This window comes from Geotrypetes seraphini, chromosome 19 (genome assembly GCF_902459505.1).
Source record: "Geotrypetes seraphini chromosome 19, aGeoSer1.1, whole genome shotgun sequence".
In the NCBI taxonomy this organism is placed as follows: domain Eukaryota; kingdom Metazoa; phylum Chordata; class Amphibia; order Gymnophiona; family Dermophiidae; genus Geotrypetes; species Geotrypetes seraphini.
In genome coordinates this window covers 19,295,706-19,322,630 of record NC_047102.1, presented here as the reverse complement: position 1 = coordinate 19,322,630, position 26,925 = coordinate 19,295,706, and the positions used below count along the sequence as shown (strand labels likewise).

Below are 26,925 nucleotides of genomic sequence, written 5' to 3'. Positions count from 1 at the left end.
AGGAAACGCTAATGCTGCTGCACAGGGAACTGCTGTGGAGGGAGGGAAATGGAGGGGGAGGCAATGCTGCTTTGGACAGACAGACAGAGGGAGGAAGGGAGACAGAAAGAAAAGAAGAGACACACAGGGGCAGGGAGATACATAGAAAGACAGACAGACAAAGGGGGCCAGGGACAGAGACAGAAATAAAGACAGCGGGAGTCGCGTCGGGGGGGGTGTGCGGGATGTGGCAGAAGGAACTTTTCCAATGGGTGCAACTGGGCGGCTGTCGGGAACCTATGATCAGGGGCAGAGCAAGGTAAGTGTATCATAGGGATAAGAAGGAGGAGGGGGGAGAAAAAGGAAGGGATGCCTACTGCTGGTTAGGGGGAGAAGGAAAGAGGTGCTGATGGACAGGGGGGGTGACGAAAAAGGAACAGGGGCCTAATGTTGGACAGGGGGCAAAGGAAAGAGGTGCTGCTGGACAGGGGGGAGGTAAAACAAAGGGAGAAGGGCTGCTGCTGCATAAGGAGAGCTGTGAAGGGGTAGTGATGGACACAGGGGAGGTAAAAGGAAGGGAGAATGGACAGGGGGAGCAGGCAAGGGGTGGTGGTGGACAGCCAAGGAAAAAGAAAGGCAGAAAGAAAAAAAAACAGCTAAGGAGAGAGAGAGAAAGAAATAAAGACAGACACACACACATATATTTCTAGCACCCGTTAATGTAACGGGCTATAAGACTAGTATATATATATATATATATATATATATATATATATATATATATATATATATATATATATATATATATATATATATAGGTACATACACATAAAGCCCTTATATGTAAATACTTATATATACAGTACATGTATAAGGGCTATATGTGTGTGCATATATATATATGTGTGTGTGTGTGTGTAAGTATATGAGCTATGTGTGTGCATGGCTATATGTATAAGGGCTGTGTGTATGCACCTATATTAGCTAGAAAGTTTTAGGGAATTGCTTTTGGGAACTGTGAGTACACAGGTCCTAGCCTATCACGCCTGGATACAGAAATAGGATGGCTGCATACTGAAAGTGCTGGAAACAGCTGATGCTGTCATTGTGATTCTTATCATCACTTTTTATAAGCTACATGAAAAAATAGCTACGAGGGGCCTGTTTGCAAAACTTATTTGTGCTTTAGTAATTATTGCCTGCTAATTTCCAGAATTAATGAATGTGTGGTAATTGCAAAGTCTTAGCGTTTAATTATTTGGGTTGTTCCTAGGATTTTCCCCTACTGTTAACACAGAGGAAATGTCTTGACCGTGTATTAACAGCATTGCGATGGGGTTAGGTATACTCATTCAGGTGCCATTAACTGCCACATTATCTGCTGCATTAAAAGTTAACGTATTGGTAAATATTTAAGAACATAAGAACATAAGTAGTTGCCACCACTGGGTCAGACCAGAGGTCCATCATGCCCAGCGGTCCGCTCCCGTGGCGGCCCATCAGGTCTATGACCTGTGAAGTAGTTCCTGACCATTTTTATAACCTACCTCTACTTCTATCTGTACCCCTCAATCCCCTTAACCTTTAGGAACCTATCTAAACCTTCCTTGAACCCCTGTACTGTGTTCTGGCCTATCACAACCTCCGGAAGCGCGTTCCTTGTGTCCACCACCCTCTGGGTAAAAAAGAACTTCCTAGCATTTGTTTTAAACTTGTCCCCTTTCAGTTTCTCCGAGTGACCCCTAGTACCTGTGGTTCCCCACAGTCTGAAGAATCTGTCCCTGTCTACCTTCACTATGCCCTTCAGGATCTTGAAGGTTTCTATCATGTCTCCTCTAAGTCTCCGCTTTTCCATTTTAATTGTAGGGCACAGTCCCACCCTATTCCCCACTCCTTCTGCCTTAGCTGTTCATGCTGAAATTAACACATCCTTAACAAAGCAGTTAGCATAGCTTAATCAATACGCCAATTAATGTTTAAAATATTCTAATGTGTTTGTGGTGCAGGATTAGATTTTCCATTTTTGTCTGAGCATGCAAGAGTGAAATTTTTTTCTGGTTAACTAAGTAAAATCTCAGTTGGTGTTGATAGCTGAAGGAGGCTGTAATCTGATCTGTCCAGTGCTTGAATCAAAAACAGATATAACTGTTACAAGACTTCTTTTTAGTATAGTTGCCAGGATTGAGTACTGTGCTTTTGCAAGTTTGCCCCAGAAGTGCCATACATTCCTTTGTTTTTTTCTTTTCTTTTTTTTCCATGAGCCTCAGTACATCACAACTTGCTGAGAGCTGTGAGGAGACATTATGAACGGTAAAGCAGCAGACTGTTCACCCTCTCCAACGTAGGGAGAACGAGAGGACACTCTCTAAAGTTGAAAGGGGATAGATTCCGTACAAACGTAAGGAAGTTCTTCTTCACCCAGAGAGTGCTAGAAAATTAGAACGCTCTTCCAGAGGCTGTTATAGGGGAAAACACCCTCCAGGGTTTCAAGACAAAGTTGGACAAGTTCCTGCTAAACTGGTGAGACTGGACTCATTTGGAGCACTGGTCTTGACCTAGGGGCCGCCGCGTGAGTGGACTGCTGGGCAGGATGGACCATTGGTCTGACCCAACAGCGGCAATTCTTATGTTCTTAACCCTTCTTCCCACTTTGCATAGCATCTGCCTATCTAGGAGAAAGCAGTTAAACACCACTAAGCCTTGGCTAACTGGAGATGTTATGTTAATCAGGTTTTCTATTCAGCCTTTACCTATTCAGTTTAAGTTTGGAATTCACTATAAGAGGTTGGGTCAGTTTCCAAGGAGGTTACAATGGACAGTTTGACATGGATATTCAATATGGTTGCTAGTACAGGTAGATCAGTACAACTATTAATACAATTAGGTTACAGTTATAAAATACATAGTTCCAAGGACAAGTAGGTCATTATTAGCTCTTCGTTTTGTCCCAGGAGTTGCATTAGACAGTTTAGAGATGGGCTTTTACAAATGCCATTCAGTTACTTCAGGGTTAGCTGCCTGCCTCGGTACAGATATGCTTTAAGTTTTTTGAACCTGAGATAAGCGGTAGTTGGTTCCAGGATTTTGCTAATTGATACTGGATGGATAAGGTAATTTGCCTAGAAGACTTTATCTTGTTGCATGCTGGAAATTTTAAGTGGAAAAGATTTCTATCTATTGGAATATCTATTGGAGGCACCCTGGAGTAGGATGGCCAACTCTGTTAGGTAGTCGAGATAGGATTAGGGATTGCACTAAGATTCAGAAGGCCTCTGTTTCAAAGTATTTTCTGATGGATCTTAGCTTTCTCATCACAAGGAAAGATTGTTTTATTGATTGTACGTGGTTTTTCATGGATAGGTGGTTATTAATTTCTACTCCTAAGATTTGGGATTTTTAGTTCTACTGGAAAGTCTGTATTGTCTACTGTAATTATTTGAGTGTAGCGTGGTTTTGTTCTTATTTAGTTTGAAGTGGTGGGTTGAGATCCCATTTTCTATTATGTGGATGCATTTCTTGACCTTGGTAAGGATATTGACTAATGCAACTATTACAGGTAGTATGATTGCTATGTCATCTGTTTAGGTTAAATATTTTATTCATGAAAGATGTAGGTCGGCTCCCAAGGATTGCATTAGGAGGTTGAACACTGCCGCCTCTGATTGGGAGAAAAAAAGGTCTTGTGCAATGCAGAGCTTCTGGTATTGAACAGATCACCACAGAATAATACAAAGATAGAGAAGTACTTATCTAAGGTTGAATGTACCACACACCAACGATGGCCAAAGTTTCACTAAATTCCAGCTGCCTCAGGATGTGGAGGTGCTAATTCTTCCTTCTCAAGAAAATCCATATCTCATCATGGCTGCTCCCCATGATCCAGTAAATTACAAATTGTGCAGAATACTTCCAAAATCATAGCCAACGCAAGAAAGTTTAATAATAATAATAATAATAATTTATTTCATGTATACCGCTATACCAAAAGTTTAAAGCAGTTCACAACAAAGGATACATACTGCCAATATTTAAAATACAGAATAAACAATTGATGTCTAATGCAGAATAAAAACTATCAGTAAAAAGGATACATCAGATAAAATCAGTCAAAGTTAAGACAATAGTTCAATTAGTAAGTAGAAAGCTGTTAAAAATCATAATAGATTTGACAGTGACATAATTAAGAGTAAAACATATCAAACAGGAATGTTTTTGGTGATTTTCTAAAGACAAAATAGGAAGTGGCCCCCTACTGATTAATGCCCACTGGTTACCAATAGAATAGTGAATAATTATACCTATTATGCTATTGACCTTCAAAACTAGAGCTACTGGCCAACCAGAATTTATTAACAGACTCTTGATTCCATATTTTTCTCAGCATTCCCTCCGAATGCTCTCAATCCCTTCATTAAGACATATTAATACCATGCCGGTATTTCTGCCCCTACGCTCTGGAACTCAGTTCCCAATTGTTTAAGAGAAGTTACATCACTCAATACCTTCAAATCTAACTTAAAAACCTTCCTGTTCAAAGATGACTTTGACTTTTGATCCTCCTTTTAAGTATGTTTTACATATATTTTAGACCTGCTCTTATGCCGGTTTCTTTGTTTTCCCTACCTTATGTTTTTCCCTATTTGTTCCTAATGTAGTTCCTCCCTTTCTCCTTTTGTACCAATTCAGTCATGTTTCTATTATGTGATTCTTGTTTGTTCGTTATATGTTTTGATTTTGTATTCATTTCTGTGTTTCCCCTTCTCATCCCTCATTTCAACCTAAACTGCAACAAAAAGAACTCCCGCAGAATCAATCTATTTGCCTTCCCCTCCCCAAAACTATGTCACCTCAAAAGGTTCTTCGACAAAACCTTTGCCTTCCAAGCGGCCAAACAGAACCCATGGTTAGCCCAAATTATGCTCAAGGCCCCCACCTACCTCGATTTCAGAAAACTACTCAAAACTCATTTATTTCACGGACAGAATCCCTAATCCCCCCCTTCTTCCTCTTCTCTCACCCCTCCCACCAACGATCTGAACTCTCCCTTTTCTCCTTCTTATTGTTCTCTCCCAACCTGACTTGTACAACCCCTTCATGCTTATCTCAACGACTTTGTTGCTTGTAAATCTGATTAATTGTAATTCTTGTAAATCTGTTTAATTGATGTGAACCGCCTAGAACTCCCTGGGTATGGCGGTATACAAAAATAAAGTTATTATTATTATTATTATTATATTTTATTTATACTTAACTGCCTTGAAAACTTGATGATGAAACTTTTGGTGGGCTCAAATATTCTACCATAAGTGTAGTAGTTAGAGTGGGATAGGGACCCGAGGTCCCCAACTCTATGGTTGACTATAGTGCCCACAAGGCTATTCCAGGAACATGCTCTGCTAGGACTGGCCATAACATCTGAAGCTATCATACAGGCAGGTATGTACTGTTTCATTTACATCTTTGGGGGTTGGGAGGGGGTCATGATTATATATCCCTCCAGTGGTCAACTAGTCAGTTAGGGCACCTTTTTGGGCACTTATTCATTATTAACGCAGGTCTAGACCCAGATGCCAAAATAATGCCCTGGACGTATTCTTAAATGTTTGATTGTAGCAGAAAAATGTCCCAATTCATAGGCCCATCCTAGTCCCGCCCACACCACTTCTCTAACATGTCCCCCTCGAGATCTAGATGAACTACTGATCTACAGCATAGATGTCTGCCTAGAAAATAAGTTTTGAAAATAGCAAATTGGAAGGCTTTGATGAGAAAAACATCCATCTGCCCCTTCTGAACATTTTTCTCTTTTGGAAATGAGCTCCTTGACCTTCCACGGCCTCAAGTAAATTGTGATCCCTACGAGGACAGGGCAACATCTACTGCATCTCGACATATTCGTTTTCAACCCGCTCCAAATTTAAAAAAAAAAAAAAATGCATTTAAAAATTATTTAAATGTTGCTATGGATAAGTTTCATTCTCAGTTGGTGGGTGGTTTCCAGTGCTTTGATATTAGGTAGCGCCTTCATTCCCTCTGGAGCACATCAGAGTATTTCACAGACCACAGAATTTGATAGGCCCAGCACAGAACAAGCAAGTTACCATATGCCCAAGGAGAATGATGCTAACATAGCCAAGTTTAGGTTGAAATGATGCAGATCTGGATTGCATTTCAGAGTGCCAATCACCCATTCTGTTTGGACTGTGAGCTATTAGTCCTATAAAAAAGTTATCCAACACTTTTCCAGTACACAAGACTCTTGAGACAACATAGAAAAAAAAAAAACACCATGCTTGAAGAAGGGACCTATTTCCAAAAGGGAGGGAATTTAAGTAATGGGTTGCTAGTGTTGCCACATGCCGACAAGATAATCCAGCCTGAATTAAAATAGCAATAAACATTTTAATAAAACAGATGGTTTAATCCCGAGTCATTTTAAAATTACAGTACCTATTGCTTCAGCGTTCCAAAAGCTGCTCCACAGAGAATAATCCAATTTAAAGCTATGCTTAAAATTGTTTTAGAGGAATCTGGTTTTCTGGTGAGCTCACTGGTGTTGCATTGAAATTTTAGGACAGGCCATACAGTGGCCTCAAGGGATGTTAAACAACCAGTCAGATCAGATGGAATCTAAGTGCCTTTTCCCTTAAATGGAATGTGTGGATCCAAGCCAAGCACCAATCATTCCACAAAATCTGGGGAGAATTTATTAACGCCTGCATACAGTATTGCTAACCACTTATTCAATGATGCCGAGATGTGCACACTTAGGCTAATATCAAACATGTGTGATGTCTAAATCCAAGGAGGTTATTATGCAACGAAATTCAATTTGGCAAAAATATAATAATTTTTTTTTTTAAAGAGCATAACTTCTGTGAAATACATTCTGTTCACATGCTACTCTGACTTAACATTGTGCTTGCAAATGCACTTGACATCTCAAAATTAAAAGTCTGGTTCTAGAATAGTGGATTTCCGAGGACCCTCTGAGAAATCTTGCAATTTTATGTACCTGCTTATTCCTGCAATGTAACTTCCATTTAAGCAGAGAAGGAACGCTAATGCCAACCAGTCAGAAAGAGAATTTAGAGGGCAGCTTTATTGGTAAGAACAAATGCCTGGGCTGCAAGAGCTCACATCTGAAAGTGGCTATCTAAAGAAAAAAATACAAAGTAAAATCCATTTTAAAAATCATGAAATCCAAATTTTAAATTACTTAAAAAGTAAATTCTGTTGCATAATTCTGACAGTAACTTTGGATCAAGTACTAGCAAGATTGGGCCCATTATTCCAAACAATTTAAACAGCCAGAAAAGCAGGGGTGTCAAAGTCCCTCCTCAAGGGCCACAATCCAGTCGGGTTTTCAGAATTTCCCCAATGAATATGCATGAGATCTATTTGCATGCACTGCTTTCATTGTATGCTAATAGATCTCATGCATTTTCATTGGGGAAATCCTGAAAACCCGACTGGATTGCGGCCGAGGAGGGATTTTGACACCCCTGCAGAAAAGGCTCCTGGCCATTTAAATCTATTGACCAGAACTTACCAGGCATCTTAAGCAGCATTTAACCAGATAGCACTGCTGAAAATGCCCCAGCACCCAAGCCAAAACCAGCTATTTTGGGCGGTATTCTGAGACCGAGTCAGCACTTAAGACAGTTAAATGCCGCTTTTTATCACTTAACCAGCTAAGATAATCACATAAATAGGACTGCATAAAATGCAGGACTTTATGCAGTTCTTCATTGGCAGTTAAGTGTCACTTATAGCACTTAGGCCCTCTTTTACTAAGCCTGGGTAGAGGTTTCTACTGTGGCCGAGGACGCTATGAGCATCAGAGCAGCTTCGGAACATTTAGCTGGAGAATGTGGTGAAATCGGTTTTCTTAGGGGTTTAAAAAAGATTTGGATAATTTCCTTTAAAGAGAAGTTCATAGGCCATTATTGAGATGGCTTAGGGAAATCCACTGCTCATTCCTAGGATAAGCAGCATAAAATCTCTTTTACTACTTGGGATCTAGCTAGGTACTTGGGATCTGGGTTGGCCACTGTTGGAAACAGGATGCTGGGCTTGATGGACCTTCGGTCTGTCCCAGTATGGCAATTCTTATGTTCTTATGTGAGTCAAGTATAGGATAATGAAGCCATTGTGACATCACTGATGAGGTTGTCTCTTAGGCATTAGTGGAATGAGGCATTATGACATCACAATCGCAGCTCTGGAATGTTGCTACTTGGGTTTCTGCCAGGTACTTGGGACCTGGGTTGGCCACTGTTGGAACATGATACTGGGACTGATGGACCTTTGGTGTATGGCAATTCTTATATTCTTATGTTCTCTACTGCAGCTTAACAAAAAGGGGGGAAGGGGAAGGGGGTTAACTGCTACGTTTTCACTGCCTCTGTATTCCCAGACATTCAATGCCAGAGCCTGGACATTGCTAGGCAGTGAATTTCCTGGTATAATGCTGAAAGCGGTCAGCAAAATGCTGATCGCCACCAGCTGAATATCAGGTCTGTTATTTTTAGTATATAGATGACCTTACTTTCAGCTCATAGGTAGCACCCAACTGCTTTTGCTGGCAATAATCGGACAGTAGAGACCACTAATGCAAGGGGCAATAATTAGAAGTTAATTAGTTTGCTCACAGATTAAAAAAACATAATAAAAACTAGGTGACTGAACAGGAAAACAAATTGCCATACTCTGTGAAATGCCAATGTTCTGAAACTAAGTAACAAATCTGGGTGGAATTGTCCAATCAGAAAGGTGCACAAATAAAAGTGTCTTTCAACTCATCTGATTGATCTTTATTCATCCAAAGTAACTCGACCCAAGTTACTTTGGATGAATAAAGATCAATCAGATGAGTTGAAAGACACTTTTATTTGTGCACCTTTCTGATTGGACAATTCCACCCAGATTTGTTACCTTGTATTTTGTGGATTTGCTTCCCCTGTTATCTGTACTGTTCTGAAACTATCCACCTGGAATACTGCGTCCAGCATTGGTCTCCATACCTAAAGAAGGATATAAAACTGCTAGAGAGGGTGCAGAGACGAGTAACGAAGCTAGTGAAACTTATGGAGAACCTGGACTACGAGGAACGACTTAGGAGACTGGGGTTGTTCTCCCTTGAGAAGAGGAGACTGCGAGGGGATCTGATCGAGACTTTCAAAATACTGAAAGGATTCGACAAAATGGAGCAGGGAAAGCAGTTATTTACAATGTCCAATGTGAGATGGACAATAGGACATAGACTGAAGCTGAGGGGGGACAGGTCCAGGACGAATAGCAGGAAGTTCTGTTTCACGCAACGAGTGGTGGACACCTGGAATGCTCTCCCAGAGGAAGTAATTGCAGAATCCATCGTTCTAGGATTTAAGGGTAAACTAGATGCACATTTCCTTAAGAGTGGCATAGAGTGATACGGGTAAGGGTAAATTAGATACACATCTCCCTTGAGAAGCATACGGTGCTATGGGGACTACAACTAGGCCAGGGTACACCTGGCGGGGCCTCCACGTGTGCGGATCACCGGACTTGATAGACCCAGGGTCTGATCCGGAAATGGCAATTCTTATGTTCTATCTATCTATCTATCTATATATATAATAAAACCGTAGGCGGCGCATGCGCACTCTAATCCGCGTGCTTCCGTGATCCGTATGTCCGTGGCCGGCAAGAGTGCACATGCAAACTTACAACAGCTCGCACTCACGGTCTGGCTGGCTCTTTAAAGTTTTTTTCGGTGCCGGCTCACCTGCTCCGCCTTCCTCTTCCTGCCAGTCTCAGCCGGACTCACTCCTCCCCCCCTGGCAGCCCTGAACCTGTTCCTCCGTTCCCCGCCCGACGGGCCGGTGAGTGCTGCGCCAGGGACAATGCAGGTGGAGACTATCGGCGGCGGAGCCGGAGGGAAGGGGGGGTGGGAGGCACGCGAAGCTGCAAGTCGCCGACTCCACTCCCCCCCCCCTCTCTCGAACCGCACAAGGACTGCCGTTGACGAAATTTGCCCCACCGTTCCTTCCCTTCCTCCATCAGGTACAGTTCAGCTACGCCTATGTTAAAAGCAGCTGCTTTGAAATTGGAGTCCTGCCGCCACCGTAACACGTTCCCTCTGCCGCGGTCCCATATGTCAGAGAAGGGGCGGGACCAAGGCAGAGGGGAACGTGCTACGGCAGTGGCAGGCCTCTGATTTCGATGCGGCTGCTTTTAACATTGGTGGAGCTGCACTGCACCTGATGGAGGGAGGGAAGGAAAGGTGGTTGTGCGCTGTTGAGCCCCTCTGCACGCGCCCAAACCAAAAAAGGAGCCAGGACTCTTCCCCACCCGGCGCCGGCAGACCCGAAAAAAACGGCCCTACCGAACAGACCCGCGAGCAGGGTTGCCATGGAAACCTAACCGGAATTACATGCAGTCGGCAAGGGTCAGTGAGAGGGGATCAGGAGCTAAAGAGAGATTGAAAAAAACAAACAAACAGTGCACAAGTAGAGAGAGACACACAGACAGTCACAGAAGGACAGGGGGCTAGAGCAGAGATGCTTGCAGGGAGAAAAAGCTAAGCAGTAATGTTACAGCTTGAGAGTGCAGACTGAGGAAGAAAGCAGAGACAGCGCTACACAGGGAAATGGTGGGAGGAAAGAGACAGAAAGAAAAATACAGACAGACATAAATTCTAGCACCCGTTAATGTAACGGGCTTAACGACTAGTTTAGCATATTTGTCCTTTCTCCTTAAAATTCATTAGAAAAAAACATTAAAACCATAAAACATACAGCAATCCTTTGACATCTCCACAGAAGGTGTAAACTATTATTTTTCTCCAAAAGCAAGTATTGCTTCCATTAAACTTGAAAGTGAAAACTACCATACTGAGTCAGTCCTAAAGTCATATCACGCCAGTATTCAGTTTCCAGCTGTGGCCAATCCAGATTACAGGTTCTTGGCAGGATCCTTAACGGTAAACAGATTTTATGCTGCTTATGCCCAGGCTACGCACTGACTTTCCCAAGCCTACCTTGTGTATAACAATTTATAGACTTTTCCTCCAGGAACTTGTTAAATCTTTTTAAATCCATCTACACATCTTCTAGCAATCAGTTCCAGAGCTTAATAGGTATTGAGTGAAAAAAAATGTCTCTGTTTTAAATGTATTATTTAGTAGCTTCATGGCATGTCCCCTAGTTTCCAAATAGTAAACAGCCAATTTGTGACCATCTGGTCCACTCAGTTTTGCAGACCTCCAGCATATCTCTTCTCAGTCATCTCTTCTCCATATTGAAAAGCCCTAACCTCCTGCGTATATGGTCCAAGAATAAAGTTTGCACGTACCAAATGAATTAGAGTTGACTTTATAAACAATAAGGACCAGAGCAGCAGACTATGAAAGGGTCAATGGCTCATGCATAACCCTTAAAGCAGTAGTGTCTCTGAACTCTGCCTTTTGTTAAGAACATAAGATTTGCCGCTGCTGGGTCAGACCAGTGGTCCATCGCACCCAGTAGTCCGCTCACGCGGCGGCCCTTAGGTCAAAGACCACTGCCCTATTTGAGTCTAGCCTTACTTGCGTATGTTCTGTTCCAGTAGGAACTTATAGGGAAAAGCACCCTTCAGGGATTCAAGACAAGGTTGGATAACAGCCTCCAGAAGAGTGTTCCAGGTTTCTACCACTCTCTGAGTAAAGAAGAACTTCCTTACATTTATACGAAATCTTTTCCCTTCTAACTTTAGTGAGTGCCCTCTTGTTCTCTTCACCTTGGAGAGGGTGAACAATCTCTCTTTCTCTACTAAGTCAATTCCCTTCAATATCTTGAATGTTTCGATCATGTCCCCTCTCAGTCTTCTCTTTTCAAAAGAGAAGAGGCCCAGTTTCTCTAGCCACTCATTGTATGGCAACTCCCCCAGTCCTTTAACCATTTTCATTGCTCTTCTCTGGACCCTTTCGAGTAATACTATGTCCTTTTTCATGTACGGTGACCAGTGTTGGACGCAGTATTGCAGGTGGGGGCATACCATGGCCCGGTATAACAGCATGATAACCTTTTCAGATCTGTTTGTTTTATCAGGCCAATTAAATCACTTCACCAGCCAACCATTGATGGCCCAAAACAGTGTACATTTGAGAGATCTCCTCCAAGTCAGATCAAGAATGCATATGTTATCATAACTATATAGCATGAATAAAATTTATCTTGTTGGGCACACTAGATGGATTGTGCAAGACTTTATCTTCTGTCATCTACCATGTTACATTGCCAAAACAGCATCACCATAATTAACACAGATATACTTTAAAACAAACTCATAAAAGCCTAGTAGCAGCATCCCTGTGTGAGGGAGCGAGGTGTACTCCGTCACTCATACTGCCATTATACCTCTGTACAGCAGAGGGTGCTAGTATACAGAGTGTCAAAGTAAGCCACTGCAGAGTAAGGAAGGCAACCCTGCTGAATCATGGGGGAGGGACTCAGGAAGGGAGGAATTCAAAAGCCCTAGTATGGAGTCTGTCAGGGAGGACCCTGAAGGAGAGATTTCCCCAGGAATGATCCTAAAGCAAGAGGTCTAAAGGAAGAGAAGCTTTCTTTAGCTGTAGGCTGAGGAGGAGCCCTGGGAAGGAGGAAAGTGTCTATGAGAGTATCAAAGTGACAGTTGATGTATGTTTGGCTGAGGTAAGCTAGCTGTCTTGTCTAAAGACTATAAGATCTGTTAAAGGAGGCAGCTGGGGGGATCATACCTGTTTAATAGAATAAAGACTAAAGCTTGCTGAACTGAATTGATCTCTTAGGAGTCAGAGAATTTAATTTGCCTTCCCTTAGCCTGTGAGGCAACAGGCTTAGATCTGTGAATAAATAATTTTTCATTACACCAGGCCTGTACAACTTCGGTCCTCGAGGGCCAAATCCAGTCGGGTTTTCCCCCAATGAATATGCATTGAAAGCAGTGCATGCAAATAGATCTCATGCATATTCATTGGGGAAATCCTGAAAACTTGGCCTGATGAGGGCCAAGTGTCCCTGCTATATATACATGGATGTCTGCACAAGGATTCTTGGAAAATCTGGCCAGGAATCTTACACCCTGCTAAACCCACTTCTCAACCCCCATTTTGTCCCACCTATAAATTACCAGCAATGCCTCCTACAGTAACTAGCATCTACTGAACTATTCATAATTCCTTCATGTTAAGTTGCATAGTAAGGAGGGGGGATGGTCCACCCCGGGTGCCTTCTTGGTGGGGGCGCTGGCACCCATCCCTCCTTTCTGCCTCCAACCCCTACCATATACCCTACCTTCTACTGCTTTAATTTTCCCGGCGCAAGCAGTATCATGAATTTGCTGCCCGCATCAGTGTCGGCTCTCTCCGACGTCACTTCTGGGTTCCGCCCCTAGGAAGTGTTGTCAGAGGGAGAGCCGACGTGACACAGGCAGCAAGTTCGTAACACTGCTCACACTGGAAAAATTAAAGAGGTACGGGAAAAGGGGGTCTGTGCGCACGGCAGGGGGAGTTGGGGAGGAGTGGGGTTGGGATGGGGGTGGAGAAGAGAGTGGAGGAGTTACCCTTACCCTTGCTACGACAGTGCTCGTGTTCCTCCCAAACCACCACATCCTGCCCCTTCTGACATTTCTAAAAACTCCACAGCAACTTCCAATAGCTGAACCAGAGCCTAGGCTCAAGCTCACCAACGCATTGTACCCTTACGCTCAGGATTTTTTTTCCCCATGAGGAGAACGTGTGCATGCATGCATGTACGTGATGCCGCCAACAACTGCTCCACGTTAGTCTGCTGAAGATCAAAATGTTAACAACTTAAACACTTCAATTGCCTTTACGAGAAGAGAGAGACAAATGCAATGCATAAACACAGTGCAACGTGATCTCAATTTTCAGTTCCCTAATATCAAAGTTGCAGCAATATTTTGGACCATTTTTAGCCTGCACGTGAGCCTCAAAAAGGGAAGACTCGCATCACAGCTGTTCAATTGGCACAATGAAATGTAAGTTCTAATGCCTTTTGCCATAAAAGAAGTTGAAGGTTTTTTTAACACAGCTCCCAAAAAGTCCCACTCATCACCATAATTATATGAGATTCAAATTTTAATGATGTACCCAATGAACACTCAGTCATTGGATCATTGATTGGACTATTGTGATACTGGAGGACTAAAGATCTTCACATTATCAGATGAGTTTGTGGACACTATTTTAGTGCACATCTTTCTTCTTTGGACAATTCAATTTTGGTTTCTTTGTATTTTAATTTGTGGTTTTGTTTTTTCCCCTGGTTTGTTCTTTTCATTTTGTTTGCTAAAACATCCAAATGCCATTTTTGAAACACTTTGTTTAAACAGTTTTCTATGCTGTTTGTCTGCAGTGCATCTAAATCTCAAGGTGGCGGGTTTAGGGTGGATTAGGACAGACTTATGATTTGGACGTTTTTCTGCAATAATGGAACATTGCAGAAAACATATATGGCAAAACTTGAGGCTAGATCTGTTTCAGTAATTAATAAGTGCCAAAACTGTGGCCAAACTGAGCACATGACCACTAGAGGCATGAAGGAATGGACCCCTTTACTTCCCCAGTGGTCAACGACCCACTTCCACCCATCCCCAAAGATGTGGATGAAACAGAACATTCCAACCTGCACGAGAGCTTCAGATATGATGGTCAGTCCTATTCGAGCAACTAGTCAGTGTAATGGACTACAGAGATGGGGACCCGAGCTCATAACCCACCCTTAACTAGTACACTTGTGGTGGAAAATGTGAGCCCTGCAAAATCTGTTGTACTGATATATGGGTGACACCTGCAGGCATTAGGGCTACTGGAGTGGTATACAATTGAATACAGTAGGTTTTGGGTGAGTTCTGAGGGCTCCCCATACAATGTAAGAGGGTTATAGTGAGTACAGTGCTGCATGCACCTGGTAGTGCTATAAAAATAATAACCAGTAGAAGTAATAGTACCATGTTTCCCCAAAAATAAGACAGTGTGTTATATTAATTTTAGGCCCAAAAAACGCATCAGGTCTTATTTTCGGGGTATGTACATGATCATCTCTCCCTTCCTCTCTTTCACCCCAATTCTTCCTCTTTCCTTTCTCTACCCCACGTGTGCAGCATCTTTCCTCCCCTCCCTCTCCCTTGTGCAGCAGGACCCTTACCCAGCTTCTAGCTTTCCCTCCCTTCCATCCTTCGTACAGCAGGACCCTTACCCAGCTTCCCTTTCCTCCCATCCCTTGTGCAGCAGAACCCTTGAGTGAGCACCCACACCCGCCGTGCAGCCGAATCCCCATTCTTCCCTCCCTCCCATCAGGAATCACGCTGCGAGCCCTACTTACCTTCCTAAGCAGCGTCGGGCCAGCAGCACTCTAAACAGGCTGCTGCGGCTGAGTGAATACATGGGCGGACAAAGCCGAAGCAGCCTGTTAGAGTGCTGCCGGTCCGACGCTGCTTAGGGAGGTAAGTAGGGCTCGCAGTGGGGGTTCCGATGGGAGGGAGGGAATGATGGTGATTCGGCTGTGCAGCGAGTGCTCGGGGGGAGCGGTGCTCGCTCAAGGGTTCTGCTGCACAAGGGATGGGAGGGAGGGAAGGAAAACTGCTGCCGAATCCCGGGACTAGGGCTTATTTGGAGGGTAGAGCTAATATTAAGACCTACCCTGAAAATCCTGCTAGGGCTTATTTTCGGGGTAGGGCTTATTTTGGGGAAACACGGTAGTATGTGTACCTGGGACTTTTTATGTAAACTTCGCTGCAGTGTCCCTAAGATGTTACCCACTGCACTGCTGGGATGTCGATGTGGCCAGTGTACTAAGAATTCTGGCCCCTCTTACATCCCAATGGCTGTTTTTTGTGTGTATTTCATTTAGACTTTTTTTTGTCCTGAAAATGGTTCAAAAGGATAGACAAACTGAGGACAAACATATCTAGGAAACGGCTATTTTCAAAGAAAAAAAACCCCAGACATTTTTCTGGTTTGAAAATGACTATTTTCTCTACTGGATTTTTGGACCTTTTCCCCAAAATGTCCAAAGTCTGATTTGGGCGTCATATTGAAAATGCCCTCCGCATATCCTGAAATTAATATTATTATTTTTTGTATGGGGGGGGGACGAGTTTCTATAGGAAGTATGCATTTGGTTTCACTTTTGCAATACTGCCATGGAGGGTACTAGTAAGTCTGATGCATGGCCTCTATCAGAGGACTAACATGAGGGCTGCACATGGAGCACCTATCGGAAGTCCTTATGTTTGATGATCTGCAGCCTTTTGTAATTGATTCTGCACAAGTGCATAGCTGAGGCAGCAAAAAGTGCTGCCCCCTCCTTCTCCCCCCCCCCCTTTTTCTTTCTAGGGCAGAAAGGAATTTTTAACTTGAATTTTGTAAACTCATCTGGAATGAATTATGAAAATAAAATGTTCTGTGCTCTGATGAATTTACGCCGACTGTACTATTTATTCCTTATTCACATTTAAGACGTGGATTCATTAGTGTGGGGGGGGGGGGAGTTTCTCTTTAGTTTTCAGCATGCACTCGGACTCAGAGCTGTGGCTTGCTTTCCCTCAATTTGCTGAACTCTAATATACCACATGGAAACTGGCACAGTGCCTAACTGAAAAGTGAGCATTATTAAGGACGGAGTTTAGGCATGGAATGACTTGGGCGTCTGTGTTAAACCCTGGCCTAATATACTGGCGCTTAATTTGTAGATACCTACTGGCATCTAACTTGATTTAGGCACCCTTAGGCACAATTCTACAAATGGCACCTAAATTTGTTTTAAAACACAAGCTTCAACATAGAAAAAAAATATAAATTTAAGTAAATCATTCAAAATGTAATTCACCAAGCAGAGGACTTGAAAACCTGATAAGCTAGAATGAATCTACTTAATTCAGCACAAAAAAGTGGAGAAAAGACCTCCGTGTCCACAAGAAAAGAAAAGAAGACAAGCTTGCCTCAATGTAATGCAGTTCAATATTGAGGCAGGCGATATACATCCTTGGTCAGAAAAACTCCACATACATTATATCCCTTTCAGTAGTGTAATATCGTTCCTAAAAATCTCAAAATATTCAGAATAACATTCTCCATATATAAAGGGCTCCTTTTACAAAGGTGCGCTAACGTTTTTAGCGCAAGCACCGGATTAGCCAAAAAACTACCGCCTGCTCAAGAGGAGGCGGTAGCAGCTAGTGCGCATGCTATTCCGCGCGTTAAGGCCCTAACGCACCTTTGTAAAAGGAGCCCAAAGAATGAAAATAACTTATACAAGTCCCATCTAACATGACATTCAACAGAAAATAGTAGAGAACTTGAAGCTCAAATCACAAAGTTTGCGGTTCCCAAATGCCGCTGTAATCTAATTCAGTGTTTTTCAACCTTTTTACACCTATGGACCGGCAGAAATAAAAGAATTATTCTGTGGACCAGCATCGGTCCGTGGACCGGCGATTGAAGAACACTGAGCTAAGTCGTGGGCCAGACCCCGCCCTCTCTACCCAATCTCTACCCCAGACCCCGCCCCCATAATAGTACTAATTGCACCTTGCACGTCCCGTGCCTCATCTGGAAGCCTTCCCTCTGACGCTGCAACGTCAGAGAAGGCTTCCGGTTCAGGCGCAGGATGCCCGTAGGAGCCACTGCCCTTGGCTTTGTGCACTGGATCAGTTAGGAAGAGGGAGCTGGCTCGAAGATAACGCCGCATCGATCGCACCGTGGACTGGAGGTTAAAGAACACTGTTTTGGGCCTGATGCACGTGCTGGCCCTGTGGACCGGCACTGGTCCATGGACCGGTGATTGAAGAACACTGATCTAATCCACTCCCATCATTAGATTTCCAAAAGGGACCCCGTTTCACTGTAGCTGCATCAGGGAAATCTAGAGCTAGTGATCTCACTTCTCCGATTATTCAAAAACGGCTCTTTCTACCTTATCAGGTTTTCAAGTCCTCTGCGTGGTGAATTACATATTGAATGATTCACTTAAAATACCTAAATTTGATTGACATGAGGTAGGTGCAATTTTCAATGGTGCCTACCGATTTAGTTTCTGTTTATAGAATTGGGGCCTTTATCTCCTGCCGGAACAGACACACTAGTGTGACAATAAATCCATAGCACTACACAAATGGAAGATTTTATTTAATTGTACAGCTATTAAAAGATTTCTGCCTTCCCAGACAGTCATGTTTTCTTAATCTTTTGACCTGTCTGTATTAAGGCGGCCATTTTCAGTTCCAAGGAGGATGAATTCAAGAAAAATGGAAGATGAATCACAGCTCAGGCACCTTTTATCAACCTTCCTTTGTTCTCTTGTGTCAGACAGACTGCTGGATTTAACTCTCAAACTGATTTGCTAGCTAACTTCAAACAGAACAAAATCCAAATTAAAGAAAGGATGCACTGCACCAGAAACTTTACAATAGTTTTAACACGAAATATATTTCACCAAAGTGCTTCCTTAGTGGGGAAAAAAAAAAAAAAAAATGAACACAGCAGCCAGAAAGTGAGAATTTGCGCTTTTTGGTTTCTTCACTACCAACATGCTCAAGATGAAAGGAACAGGCAAGATTCATCTTCAACCGTTGACGTTTCGTAAAACTGTATTAAATTATATTATGTAGTACTGAGCAGTGACGCACCTAGGATTGAATCTCTTCTGTGGAGGCTGGGGAAGCACAGATAAGAACCGTGAGGGGAAAATGAACTGAAAACTAAGGGCTCCTTTTACGAAGCCGCATTAGCGGCTTTAGCGCGCGCTAACCCCCGCGCTAGCCAAAAAACTACCGCCTGCTCAAGAGGAGGCGGTAGGTAGCGGCTAGCACGGCCGGCAAATCAGCTTCGTAAAAAGAGCCCTAAATCAGTCAGACTCTGCATGTGTAGCAAAACTAAAAAACAAGAGAAATGCAAACTGAAGTGCAGGATAATCAGGAGTTGCACATTACACAATAATTACATTTGGTTAATAAATTCAGAATAAAATGCCTTTTTTTTTGCATTTGTCTGAGCATTTTGTCTGTCTTGCTTCAGTCCCAGTATCTCTCTTATGCTTAATCTGGTTTTTCCTATTTCTCTTTCCAGGAATTCTATGAGCGTCAAGAGTTTTTACCACCACAGCTTAAAAAAGCTTAACGTGGCTTTGTATAAGGGAGGGGGGGGAGTAAATGAAAGTAAGAGTGTTGTAGAATTAGGTGTACTTTTACCTGTAAGCAGGATAGTCAATAAATAATCTAATCTAATCTAATCCTTAAGTTTATATACCGCATCATCTCCATGAGAATGGAGCTCGACACAGTTTACAAGAACTTAAAATAGTGGGTAGAGAAGAAGAAAAAGGATTACATGAACTTATGTGTAGAAGGGGGGAGAGAAAGGGGGGAAGGATAACAGAGAAGAAGAGCTGTATAATCAGTGACATATACATAAAATTTGATAAGACATAATAATGAGATAAAAAAGCATAATTATACTTATCAAACAAATAAGTTTCTAAAAACATAATAAGAATCCATTTGACAAATCTACGGGCTTAACCAAGAATTCATTTTCCCTAATTGAAAAGCAAACGTCCTATTCAAAAATCTCTTGTAACGGCAAGCCTTTACATGAAATTATTACGAGTATTTTTAGATGATCTATAAAAATTAAATTGGGAGGCTAAATACCCCGGAGCTGAACCAAAAACAGCTTTAAAGCAGAGACAGCCAAATTTAAAGAGAATACGAGTTTAAGCATTGTAGAAGCAGTAGTAATGACTGAAAACTGCCCTCTTAATGGTTTGACTCCTTAGAAGAACAGATTTCAATACCACAAGTGCAATTCCACCTGCCTTCTTTTCATAATCCAAGTTCTACTAGATAGTACTTTGTTAAATGACATAGAAAACACCTTTTTTTTTTTTTTTTTTTAAAGCTACTATTACCTGTGACAGATATTCACAGTGTACCACACTGCAACGAAGCCCATGGGAGCCATCTCTATGGGCACTAGAGGGTACTGAGCATCCCTAACATTGAGCACCTCTTTCATTGGGGCAAGGGAGTAATTTATATTGTGTTTTAGCATGCCCAGTCATTTTGGAATGCTATCACCTTATTGTGATGTCTCGTTTATGCCATGAAAAAGAGGTCAGGCCACAGATACTCCCTCCCCGAAATGCGAGCTCCCTCCAACTTTTCCGTAAACATCTGAAAACTTGGCTTTTCTCAAAAATGTAACACTTCCCCCCTCTCTGGTACCCTAAACCCCTCTATACCTTCTTTACACTTAATCCTATAACCCTCCATTGGAGTTCCTTTCTATCCCAGCCCTGTAAACCGTGCCTAGTTCTACGATTGTGAAGAAGGTGCGGTATACAAACCTAAGGTTTAGTTTAGTTTAGTTTAGATACTTCTACCCCAACGGTGGGAAATCACAGTCCTCCAGGGCCCCAACTTTGTTGGGTTTTCAAGATTTCCACAATGAATATGCATGAGATTGATTTGCATGTACAGCTTCTGCAAATAGATCTATGCATATGCACTGTGGAAATCTTGAAACATAGAAACATAGAAATATGATGGCAGATAAAGGCCAAATGGCCCATCCACAGCATCCACTATTTCTTCCTCTCCCTGAGAGATCCCACATGCCTATCCCACATGAAAATCTGACTCAGGGCTAGAGTCTCAAAACTTTGCGTTAAAAACCAATGGGCCACTGTAACAGCCCTTATTGTAGCAATTTCAAAAAAGCGAGTCATTCTCCAAAGAACGCACATGCAAATGAGGTTGGCAGAGAGTAATGAAGGTTCTCTGAATTGCATGTGCCCATCACTGGTAATAGCGATTGGCACATGCACAGAATAAATGCACAAAAAACAAAACAAAAAGCAAACTGAGCATCGGCATGAGAAATGCCCACTCCCTCCTGCCGCTGAAGTCAAGCAGCATCCCACTCGATACCCATCCCCACTCCCGGCAGCAGGAGAGATGCCTACTCCCTCCCGCCGCCAAGCAACAACCCAGATGACATTATCCCAGCAGTGGGAGAGATACCCATTTCCTCCTGCCACCACCCCATGCCTCCAACGACCCCTTGCCCCCTTACCCTTATCTTGTTTACAATGGCTGGCTGGAGGGATACCTACTCCCTCCAGCCAGCAGGTCCACCTCTTCAAAATGGAAGACCTTCCCCTCTCCGGTGCATCTTGGGATGTGCCAGGGAGGGACCTATAGCTCTTACTGGCCCATGCGGTTTAAGGCCCCTCCTATGGGAGGGACCTCAGGTGTCTGGTCCAATCAGAGCCTTATGCCCCTCCCCAGTGCATCCCATGACCAGAAACAGCCGTCAGAAGGGAGCTCAGATTGGCGCAAACAGGAAGATGCTGTTCATGCTAGTGAATATTTCATTAGGTATGCCGGAGGGGGGTGGAGAGGAACAGCGCCCCTGGAAAGAAGGCATCCAGGGTGGTGCACCCTCCCCCTTCCTACACCATTGCCCACAGCAAAGTCTCATTTCATCTCCTCCTCCCCTTTACCCTTCTACTAAGAAGAGAAGAACATACGAATTGCTGCTGCTGGGTCAGACCAGTGGTCCATCGTGCCCAGCAGTCCGCTCCCACGGCGGCCCTTAGGTCAAAGACCAGCGCCCTAACTGAGACTAGCCCTATCAGGAAAGCAATGTTACTTACCGTAACAGTTGTTATCCAGGGACAGCAGGCAGCTATTCTCACTAGTGGGTGATGTCATCAGACAGAGCCCCGGTACGGACGTCTCACAAGCACGTGTTGCTTGTAGAAACTTAAAGTTTCTAGATGCCCGCACCGCGCATGCGCCGGTGCTTTCCTACCCGGAGATCCGGGCGTGTCTCCTCAGTTCAGGTAGCTAGCCTGAGAAGCCAACCCAGGGGAGGTGGGTGGGACGTGAGAATAGCTGCCTGCTGTCCCTGGATAACAACTGTTATGGTAAGTAACATTGCTTTATCCCAGGACAAGCAGGCAGGTATTCTCACTAGTGGGTGACCTCCAAGCTAACCTCAGTGGGATGGAGGGGGAGTTGGCGACTTAAGAGAATAAATTTTTCAATACTGTTTGGCCAAACTGTCCATCCCGTCTGGAGAGGGTATCCAGACAATAATGTGAGGTGAATGTGTGAACCGAGGACCAGGTGGCAGCCTTGCAAATTTCCTCGATTGGTGTTGATCTGAGGAATGCTACTGAGGCTGCCATTGCTCTGACCTTATGGGCTGTGACCTTACAAGGAAGTGATAATCCAGCCTGGGCATAGCAGAAAGAGATACAAGCCGCCATCCAGTTAGAGATGGTGCGCTTTGATACGGGTCTTCCCAACTTGTTAGGATCGAAGGAGACAAAAAGTTGAGGAGTGGTTCTGTGTGGCTTGGTGCGATCCAGGTAGAAAGCCAAGGCACGTTTACAGTCTAGAGTGTGAAGGGCCGATTCTCCGTGGTGAGAATGAGGCTTAGGGAAGAATACTGGAAGTACGATGGATTGGTTGAGATGAAATTCGGAGACCACCTTAGGCAGGAATTTCGGGTGAGTGCGGAGGACCACCTTATCATGGTGGAATACTGTGAATGGTGGGTCCGCCATCAATGCCTGGAGTTCGCTGACTCTGCGAGCGGACGTAAGGGCTACAAGGAAAAGCACTTTCCAGGTGAGATACTTCAGAGGGGCCCTGTTGAGTGGTTCAAACGGGGGCTTCATGAGGTGGGAAAGGACTACATTGAGGTCCCAAACCACTGGGGGTGGTTTGAGAGGAGGGTTAACGTGGAAGAGTCCTTTCATAAATCTGGCGACCACCGGATGGGCCGAGAGGGGTTTCCCTTGTAGAGGCTGGTGGAACGCCGCAATAGCGCTCAGGTGGACTCGTATGGATGTGGACTTGAGCCCAGATTGAGATAGGTGCAGGAGATAGTCCAGCACGGAGGATAAGGAAGCTCGCTGAGGTTCCTTTGACTTAGAAACGCACCATGAGGAGAATCTGGTCCATTTCTGGGAGTAGCATTGTCGAGTGGCGGGCTTCCTGGAAGCTTCCAAGACCTCCCTCACTTCTTGTGAGAATTGGTGAGGGGTTACGTTGAGAGGAACCAAGCTGTCAGGTGGAGAGACTGCAGGTTGGGATGAAGTAGTGATCCTTGATGTTGAGTAAGTAGTGAAGGAAACACTGGAAGTGGTACTGGTTCCCTGCTGCTGAGTTGAAGTAGGAGGGAGAACCAAGGTTGTCTGGGCCATCGAGGAGCTATTAGAATCATGGTGGCCCGTTCGAGTTTCAGCTTGACCAGAGTCTTCTGGATCAACGGGAATGGTGGGAACGCATATAGAAATCGTTTCCCCCAGTTCAGTAGAAAAGCATCTGCCTCGAGGCGATGAGGAGTGTAGATCCTGGAGCAGAACTGAGGCAGTTTGGCGTTGTGGGGAGCCGCAAAGAGGTCTATCTGAGGCGTCCCCCATTGCGTGAAGATTTGGTGAAGGGGGTTGGAATGGAGAGTCCATTCGTGCGGTTGTAGCAGACGGCTTAGTTTGTCTGCTAGGACGTTGTTCTCCCCCTGGATGTATACTGCTCTGAGTAGGGCGTTGTGGCGCACCGCCCAGTCCCAGACTCGTAGAGCTTCCTGGCAAAGGAGGGACGAGCCCGTGCCCCCTTGCTTGTTGATGTAATACATGGCAGCCTGATTGTCTGTGCGAATGAGGATTACCATGTCGTGAAGTAGATGTTGGAAAGCTTGGAGCGCATTGAAGATGGCTCTGAGTTCCAGTAGATTGATTTGGTGTAGTCTTTCCGCACTGGTCCAGAATCCTTGGGTGCGGAGACCCTCCAGGTGGGCCCCCCATGCGTAATTCGACGAATCGGTTGTGAGAACTTTCTGATGGGGGGGAGAGTGCATCAGCAAACCTCTGGATAGATTCGAAGAGGTCATCCACCAAAGTAGAGACTGCCGAAGAGCAGGTGTGACTACGATGCGTTTGGATAGTGGATCGGATGTCTGATTCCACTGTGATGCCAGGGTCCACTGGGGGATCCTGAGGTGGAGTCTGGCAAAGGGTGTCACGTGTACTGTGGAGGCCATATGGCCCAGGAGCACCATCAGTTGTCTCGCCGGTATGGTTTGGTGAGTGACCACCGACTGGCAGAGATGAAGAAGAGACTCCATGCGTTGCCGGGGCAGGAATGCTCGGAGTCGGGTGGTGTCCAGGACCGCTCCGATGAAGGGGAGGGACTGGGTGGGTTGTAGATGGGACTTGGAGAAGTTGATCTCGAAGCCCAAATTCTGGAGGAAGTAGGTCGTAGCCAAGGCCGCCGAAGTGACCTCTGGGGCTGACGGGGCCTTGATGAGCCAGTCGTCGAGGTATGGAAAGACCTGTAGACCCCTGTCCCGGAGTGCTGCGGCCACTACCACCAGGCACTTTGTGAAGACTCTGGGGGACGAAGATAGGCCGAATGGTAGCACTCGATACTGTAGGTGCAGATTTCCCACCCGAAATCTGAGGAACTTTCGGGAGGCCGGGTGAATGGGGATGTGAGTGTAGGCCTCCTTGAGATCCAGGGAGCATAACCAGTCGTTCTGCTCGAGGAGGGGGTATAGAGAAGCCAAAGTCAACATGCGAAACTTCTCTTTGACCAGGAACTTGTTGAGGGCCCGAAGGTCTAAAATGGGTCGCAGGTCGCCCGTTTTCTTCAGGACGAGGAAGTACCGGGAGTAAAACCCTCGGTTCAATTGGTCTGACGGGACCGTCTCGACCGCCCGAAGCTGAAGTAAGGTTTGGACTTCCTGAAGAAGAAGGGCGGTCTGCGTCGAGCTTGAAGGATACTCTCTTGGAGGATGGTCCGGGGGGGCCCGGTGGAATTGCAGAGAGTATCCTTCTCTTATGATGGAGAGGACCCATAGGTCCGTGGTTATGGCCTCCCATCGGTGGTAAAAAAGATGGAGGCGGCCCCCTATGGGAGAGGCCGAGGTTATGCTCCCGGGAGGGGCGTCAAAAGGGCTGGGGAGCCTTAGGTACAGCCGGTGGCTGGAGTTTTTGCTGAGGCTTCTGGGGGGGTTGTCTCTTCGCAGGCTGTCTCGCAGCGGGCGTTTGTCTGGGCATGTAACGCCGCTGGTAAATCAGGGGTGGCCTGGAAGGTCGAGACTGTTGAGGTTTGGGTTTGGGCCGTAGGATGGATTGAAAGGATTTTTCATGATCCGACAGCTTCTTGGTAACAGTTTCGATAGACTCATCGAACAGGTCAGCTCCAGCACATGGTACGTTGGCGAGTCTGTCCTGTAGGTTGGGATCCATATCGATAGTACGGAGCCATGCCAGGCGACGCATAGCTACCGCGCTTGCGGCGGCGCGTGCCGAGAGTTCGAATGCATCGAAGGAGGATTGCATCAGCTGGAGTCGTAATTGGGAGAGGGAGGCTACCACTTCCTCGAACTCGAATTGAGCTTGGTTGTCTATGAACGGAGTGAACTTGCGGAGTACCGGCAAGAAGAACTCCAGATAGGAAGAGAAAAAGAAGTTGTAGTTTAGCACCCGTGACGCCATCATGGAGTTTTGGTAGAATTTTCTACCAAATTTGTCCATCGTTCTCCCCTCTCGGCCCGGCGGTACAGAGGCGTAGACCTGGGAGGGATGAGAGCGTTTAAGAGAGGACTCGACCAGTAGGGATTGGTGGGAGAGTTGAGGGCCCTCGAACCCTTTATGGTGCACGATGCGGTATCGAGCATCGAGTTTGCTGGGGATCGCCGGTATGGAATACGGCGTTTCGAAGCACTGCATGAAGGTCTGGTCCAGTAATTTATGCAAGGGGAGCCGAAGCGACTCCGTTGGAGGGTTAGGTAAGTGCATGGTGTCCAGATACTCTTTGGAGTATCTGGAGCCCGTGTCAAGGGTCACATCCAGATCATCCGCCATTTGTCGGAGGAATGATGAGAAGGACAATTGTTCCGCCAGCGTCGGTCTGTGGGACGGGCTGGAGGAGGATGAGGCCTCCAGGTCCGTGGACATCGGGGAGTGACAAGGGGAATCGGGTACCGGTGTCTCCTCGTACTCCGGGCCCCTCGGAGGGGACACCTCTGATGAGGAGTATCCCCTACGTTGCAGTTTTTTCTGCGGTGACACCTCCGAATGGCGTGAGGAGTGCCAGGATGAGTGTCTCGATCGGTGTCCGTCTCAGTGGCGGGACGGGGATCGGGATCGTCTGTGCATCGCATGGTCTCCCGAGGCCCCCAAGTGGATAGGGCTGGAAGCGGTGGATCGCAACTGGGTTTGCGATGCGGGTTCTTGCGATGCTACCCAAGTCTGGTAAGGAGTACGGAAGAACTCTTCCTGACTATGCCCAGGGCTTCGAGTATCGAGCGGAGGTCTGGTCCCATGTTGGCGCGGAGGCGTAATGGGTTCTAATGGCGGCATATCGGTAAGCGAGGCTTGCCGCGTGGGCATCGCCGCCCTCCCCCGTTCGTCCTCGTCGGTTGTCGAGGTCGAACGGTGAGGGGGAGGGGGCGGACCGCCCCTTTGGATCGGTGCCGGGAGGTCACCCTGTATGGCAGCGATGAGCCCGGGTCCGATGGTCTGCATGAGCTCAACGAATTGAGCTTCCAGCACGGACCGCAGCGAAGCCGATAGGGAGGGATCCGCACCGAAAGGGGGTCCTCCTGCACGGACATCGCGCTCCTTCGAGGTCGAGTGCTTCTGCTTAGTAGCTTTCGGCACTTTGATGACCATTGGTGGCACTGTGGAAGGAAGAGGTACCTGAACCGAGGAGACCGGGGCAGGCACCGACGTCGAGCTCGTGGATGGTGTCGGGGTGAGCGATGCCGGTTTCACCACACTCGATGCAGGGGTGGTCGATGCCGGTTTCGCCCGAACCGGGGAGGTATCAGATGAAGTGGAGGCTGTGGGATCCTTAGCTGCTTCCATTTTGAACATCGATTCCCACAATAGGCAACGCCGCTTG

The 26,925-nt window shown here is 45.4% G+C and overlaps 1 protein-coding gene across 4 annotated transcripts in view; it reads right to left on the bottom strand.

Moving 5' to 3' along the window:
- Positions 1–26,925, bottom strand: part of DENND2B (DENN domain containing 2B) — a 363,764-nt gene that overhangs the window by 236,425 nt on the left and 100,414 nt on the right. Inside the window, exon 1 of one of the 4 annotated variants that reach the window (XM_033928055.1) lies at positions 6,995–7,135. The exons of the other annotated variants lie outside the window; for them this stretch is intronic. The gene's annotated coding sequence lies outside the window, so the exon portion shown is untranslated. Of the gene's footprint in view, positions 1–6,994; positions 7,136–26,925 lie in introns of those variants that run through there. 4 annotated transcript variants of the gene reach the window in all.